Genomic DNA, 7,018 nt, shown 5'->3' with positions numbered 1-7,018 from the left:
TCATAGGTCGATTTTCTAGCGTTGCCATTCGGGGAGTTGTAATGAGGCTTTTTTTTTGTCGCCGTGTAAGAGAAATATATATATATAGATAATTAAAAGCATTAAAAATTTGCTCGAATCATATGTTTCTAATAATCTTGGCTTCGCAGGTCAGCGGTGACCCCGGTGTCGCTACGAACAAACTCTGTGCCGGTCACCGGTGAACCCTATGGTATTCAACGTGTTAAAGAAATAAAGAATTCCTAAAATTTTTAGCGACCCCTTCTGAAGAGCCTGCGGCCCTAATTGGTGTCAGGACCCACAGATTAAGAAACTCTGATTTAAATCAAACCTTGATAAATATGAACTTTTAAAATAAAATATTTTAAAGTTTTTTTTAAAAACAAAAATAAAAAAGAAGTAGTAAAACAAATATATCCAGAAATAAATATTTATTTCCAAAAATAGTGATAACATTTTCAGATAATTTGTAAATAGTAAAACATGACAATAAGAAGAGATTCAACAATTTTTACACGATAAATATAACCATATAAATTCTCAGAAATAAAGTTAGTTTCAAAATCCCGTAAAATGACATCTTAATTTTTTTTAAAGATTAAATAACTTCTAATGACTAGTCTGATAAAATATTCATGTAATCGCATTCTTACCATGTATATTGTTATAAGACATTGCACAAAAATTTTAAATATCGCTTTATAAAAATCAATCCTTATAAGAATATGTACAAGCCTATCTATCACAATCCAAGATGTGTGTAAACAAATATATTTGCATAAAAATGGTGGAATTTGTCAGAAATTATCTATATTTCTATTATTAACACTTCAACAGCTTCTATATTTTGACCTCTTAACATATTATTCTATAAATTCAATACACAGTTTTTATGTATATAAATATATATTTATTGCGAAAGAAAATTTATATAATTACCTGTTTCTGAAACAAAATTCTATTCAATCATTTACAAATAATAATAATAATCGCCTACTAACAATACTAGGCCTGTAAATGTTAAGCAAAATGCATAACAAACATTATTAACCGTTTACCTGCCGGAGATTTATTTCACACTAATGGAAAAAGCACAATGGTAGGAGATCACATTTGCATATAAACTAAATGGAAATTTTCTTCAGTTAGCTACCAATTTTGTTAAAAAATGCAACAGCTATTTGATTTCAGAACAAGACATACATCACATGATGTAAAATTTTCTATAATTAATACATTTTGGTTTATATGAATATTAAGTTTTTCCAATTGTAGACGTTACAAATTAAAGATTTGAGTTATCAGTCCTTGACATTGTAAAAAAGACATGCGTTCCAAAAATAGACCACTGGTATTTAAACGGTTAATAGCTGTTACTAAATTATGTAACTTTTAAAATGTTCAAATTTAATTTGAAAATACATGAAAAGGTGGAATAAAGTTGGACAAAACAGAGTTCTTTAGATTTCTCTTTTTTTCCCTAACGTGATTAAAATTGATAATTTTTTATTTCAATAATAAATTAACAATTTTGTTCCAAAGATAAATATTATTTAATGTAAAAAAAATTAAAAAAAAATATTTTGGAAATTAAACTAATTAAAACTAAATTCAGTGGCGCAACAGCCCATAGAGGGCCAAGGCCTATTGAGCCCATCTCAGTTTTCTTCACCTTCGGCTCAATTTTTTCAATACTTTGTTACAAGATGGATAGGTTTAAAAATATTTCATTAAAAAATAGACAATTTTGCAAATTCCATTATTATTAGAAAAATATTATTGCACTTATTATATGCTATGATTTTTTTTTAAAATCAATACTGAGCACTTTCAACATGCATAATACTACGTATAAAGTAATACTCCCCATTATAAAATACTTTTTTTTTAGAAAACAATTATAAAATTACGTACTTAGTTTTGAAAAAACAAAATACATAATAAACATAACATAATAGGAAAGAAGATAATGCAATATTATAATAGATAATACAATATTCATGCATCATGCATTTCTTTTATTACATAAAATAGTTAAGTGAGTTCATATGGACTGTGGAGTTGTAGTAAAAAATTTTTTTTTGGAAGAATTGAAATCTCAAAACTTTGATAACTCTAACAAGTTAAAAATTATGTTCTGCAGAATAAATGAGAGAGAAAAAAATCTGGACCTGTTAAAAATTATTTAGACAGGTATTAATAATTAGATAAACAAAAATATTACTTAAATGAATATTAGTACAATTATTTAAATTATTAGAAACCTGATTAATCACATTTTAATGTGTTGAACCGACATATTTAAAAAAACTATTGAAAAAGAATAAAGAAAATAATTGAAATTATAGAAAAGGTAAGATTAATAAACATAACAGTAAGTTTTGTTCTGAAATTTGTAAGTTAAAAATTAATTTTTAATTAATGAATTACTAAAAGTTATCTTTTAACAAATTGCAAACTAAACTTATATAGCTATAATATTATGTTAAAATATACTACATGCGGGTGAATTTAATGCACAACTTGAATTTTCACTAAACTTTTTTTTTTGTCGTCATAAGATATTTAAAAATTCGCGAGTGTGCATGAGATATTGATATATGGTTCTTTTTTTGCAATGGATTTTTTTATATAATCAATATTTCGCAAAGTTATATTTTTTATGTTCAACTGCCTTGTAATTTTGAATCCAAGACTCCAGAAGACAGGGGAACTTCTGGATCAAGTACTGCGAAGAATTTGACTTCGTGAAGGACTTAATGCTATTATTATCATCATTTTGTTTGGATCGGAATACCCCGTTTGGTAGGACGTTAGGCTCGTGTTCATGAGAACAAGAAATCGAATATCGCAGGCCGACGAATCCCCGCGTATTAATCGCGCGTTGATTGGAGCAAATCTGTCGAGATCACTAAGTCCTCAAGTTTCCATAACAAATCAATACCACTGGGAGAACAAAAATGAAAATTGATCATTCTTTGGTTCAGGTTAAAATTACGATCTGTGGATGAAAAAATGGAGGAGGGTAGTCTTCCCTGTAAAACAGGCTGTGACGTGTGCATGGCTGAAATCATAGTCTTGGCTATAGATAGCACCACTGAAAAAACAAGAAACACACCCTCTGCCTTAAAAATTCGCTTCATTTTTCCTAGCAAGCTTGTTGATATTGGCAAATGGCATAAATAACAACGACAACATTATTCTTTTAATTAAAAAAAGTAATTTTTATTTTAAGTGTTTTCACCTTAATCATACATAAAAAAACAATAACATAAAATCTTAAATTATCAATTATTTAATAATAACATTAATATTTTCCTGAGAAATGGTGGGAAGGGAATTTTAATCGAGTATAGGCCCGAATCGAGCTATCAGTAAAGTCCAAACGTTTTAACTACATACTCCACAGTTAATATAAATGAGAATTGCAGTCATTTATCAAAATTAAGGTATGAGGTTAAGGTATTACAATAAAATTAAAGTATTATGAAATTTTAATTAAAACTAATTTCAGTAGCAGCGTCTGACAATTCTACCTTTCTTTACTTTGTTTATTTGATAGCAACCAGCACCTAATTACGTATAAAGACAATTGCAAAAGGCAATCTTAATCAAAAAAATAATTATTAATTAGTAATAAATAGAAAGTCCCTGAGATATAATATAAAAATTTTATTTTTGTCGATGTAATTTAATTACTAAACATTTTCTAATAACTGAAAAATAAGTCTCCATACATAATTTAACCAAATGATGTTGTGTGGTTAATATGAGAAAAAAAAATAAATACAAATAACAAAGTCAGAGAATAATCATTCACTATTCGAGTTCAGAAATGATAGATTGCTTCCTCTATTATAATAATAAAAAAGAAGGCATGTTAAATATGTATATTATAGATCTAAATGCTACTTTGAATGCAATAAAAATAAAAAAAATTATGAATTAGAAAATGAAATTAATGGGCAGAATTCTTTTTAAATCTAATATGGGCATTCCATGTGGAGTGACAGTTTAATTCATAAAACAAAACATTTCTAATTATTTGAGTAGTAAGTTAAGTTATTTAAGATTTCTTGAAGTTCACTATCTAGTTTAAATAGGACTTTTAAATCTATAGGTACAGACCAAAATCTACAGCTTAAGACAGCTCAAAGTATAATGTAGTTTTATCAAATTAAAAATCTAAAAATATTAAACTTTAAATCTTGTTTAAAATAAAAGCTACGATAAGTTTTTTAATAATTAAATTCATTATAAAATAACTGTTTAGTTGCACATGTTTGAAAAAGATGCAATTGAATACTTTGTAAATCCTCAAGTTTGCATTTGACCATATAAAAAAATAAAATAAAATGCTTTTCTTTCTTAAAAAGAAACTAATTTAAATTAAGTTATTAGTTTTACTTCAATATATATATATATTTCATTTGCTTTAAGGATACTTTAAAGAGGAAATTAATTGTGAGTTATGACTCAATCTAATATTAAATTTTAAAAAAAATTAAAAATAGCTGTCATTAAGCACACACAATGTGAGTATAAAACACCCACTACAAAACATTAAACACACACTATATAATGTAACACACAATGTGAGCTATAATTTTAAATTATTAAAATTTAAGAGTAATCTTGGTAATGAAATAACAATTTTTAGACAAACACTGATGCCTTATTTTACCAATGGGCTCAAGTAAATTTTTTAAAAGGCACAATTAAATCCTGGTTGATATTTTAATATGTATAAGGGTTTGCACCAAAAAAAAAAAACTATCTTGACTAGCAAATTCAGACTACAAAATGTCTAAATAAATGTAAGACATCAGATGGAAAAGCTTTGCCTTTCTCAAAAAATTACTTATTATGGGCTACTAAAATACTTTAGAAAGTTAATAGACATATGAGTTTTATTTAAGCAACTAAAATAAATGTTTATTCATAAAATTTAATGTTTGTTTCCCTAATGATGATACCCCTTTAATGAAATCTAAAAGTAAATGAATTAAAAATAAAAACATGAAATTTTAATGAAATACATTTAACACAATTGAATTTAGATAAGCAATTTAAATGTACACTTTAACCATAAAAAAAAAACTTTAACAAAGTCCATATGTTATGTAGCTAATAAAAAACAATTAAATGCATATCTTCACATTCAAAATATCTCAACAACAATCATGCAATAGGCCTAATACTCAGAAAACAAAAATAAAATGAAAAGCTTATTGAAAATTTGGTTTCCTTTCCTTAATTTCATTTTTAAATAAATATTTTACACAAATAAATTTTAACTTTTTAAGGCCACCTGGATGCTAATTTGTACTGGCAATTAGTATAGTAGTAATATTTTAAAGCATCTCATTAGGATACATACAGCAATAAAAATTTTAAAACAGATTCAAATTTTTATTTATTTATTATTATTATTATTATTTTTGTATGTTAGCAATCAAAACTAAGGCATTAAGAGGCACTTTCTTACCCGACCTAACGCAACTGTCAAAAAGGTGGAGACAAAGAAAAAAATTGTAAATATCCTTTAAACCCTCATATTTAATATTCACAAATAAACTAATGATGGATATTTGCTCTATTTGGCAGTATCTTTCGATGCATGTAAAATACAAGGTTATCACCCATTCATAATTTGAGATATATGCGTGCAGTATTTTCGACTCACTATATAAATCTTTTCTGACAAAATTATGCCAATTCAATTCTGCAATCAACAGTTTTTGATAGGTAGTTAAATTATATACACTTGCCTGTTTTTAGATAAGTATATTTTTTTAATGCAATTAACGTTCAAGAAATTTTTTTAACATCATCCAAATCGGTTTTTATTAGTTTAATCTGTAATAAAACTAGATTTCAAAAAATCTAAACACTGAGAAATGTGTAGTTTTGAATGACTTACTAAAAACTACAAATCGCATTATTTTATTGCTTTAAAGTTTTAAGGAAAACTTCGCAAAAGTTTTGAAAAATTATCAAGCGCCATTTCTCCTAATCTACTAAGACGACCCTTCTAGTCTCTTTTATTTAAAAGTATTGTGCTGTTTAATAATACTATACCATCAAAAGCTTGTTAAGTAGAAAAAATATTACAGGAACACAAATTAAAAATTTTATGCAAAGATGGGGAGTATAGAGGCCTCTTAATTTTAAACACAAAATTTGTGTTTTTTGGCTTCAAAATAGACGCTCTTATAGTGTCCTTGTGAGCATATTAATTTCTAACAAATTTTTAAGTAGGCCAAGAATATGTTTTTTTTCCAACCGAGTTCATTTTATTGTACTTAAAACATCAAGTAATTTATAGTTGAATTTAGTATAAGACACATATACAAAAAAAACTCTTGCATGAGACACTACAACACTTATGTCAGATCTTAATCAGTCATATGTATGATGAATCATTTAAAAACATTCTTTGAACTGATTTCTTAAAGTAAAATAGATATGTACAATATTTTAAAATGTAAGAAAAATAAATAAATAAATTAAAAAAAACTTTGAAAAATCAATTAATAAAGATTAAAAAACAATTCACAATAAGTATTTTTTTCAAAAATTTTCCATTTTTAAAATTGCCTAACTCAACTCAAACTTTAAAAACATTAGATAAGTTTTTAAAAAACAATTCACCCTGTAATACAGTGGTGTAATTATGTTTTTATAACAAAACTCCATTAACAAATTGCTGGCATTTTTTGTGATACTTTAAACATAGATATTAGTATATTAAGAAAAAATTTACAATATTAATTTGAAAAATAGTATTGTAATGCTAAATAACAACAATTTAAAAAAAGCTAAATATACTTTTAATTATGAATTTTGAAGAAAAAATGTCTAACTTTTTAAAACTATAATTTTTTTTTTAATATTTATACATTAGGTTCATATTTTTTAATGGAATAATAAAATAAACTGCTGAATTATTTTTCTGAGGTGGACTTAAAAGATTTTCATATGGTTTAGACCAAATATAGAAACACTGAAACTTTAC

Source organism: Parasteatoda tepidariorum, chromosome 9 (genome assembly GCF_982258835.1).
Source record: "Parasteatoda tepidariorum strain Cologne lab strain chromosome 9, Ptep-v5.0, whole genome shotgun sequence".
Taxonomy (NCBI): Eukaryota; Metazoa; Arthropoda; class Arachnida; order Araneae; family Theridiidae; genus Parasteatoda; species Parasteatoda tepidariorum.
Note: the sequence above shows the minus strand (reverse complement) of the source record.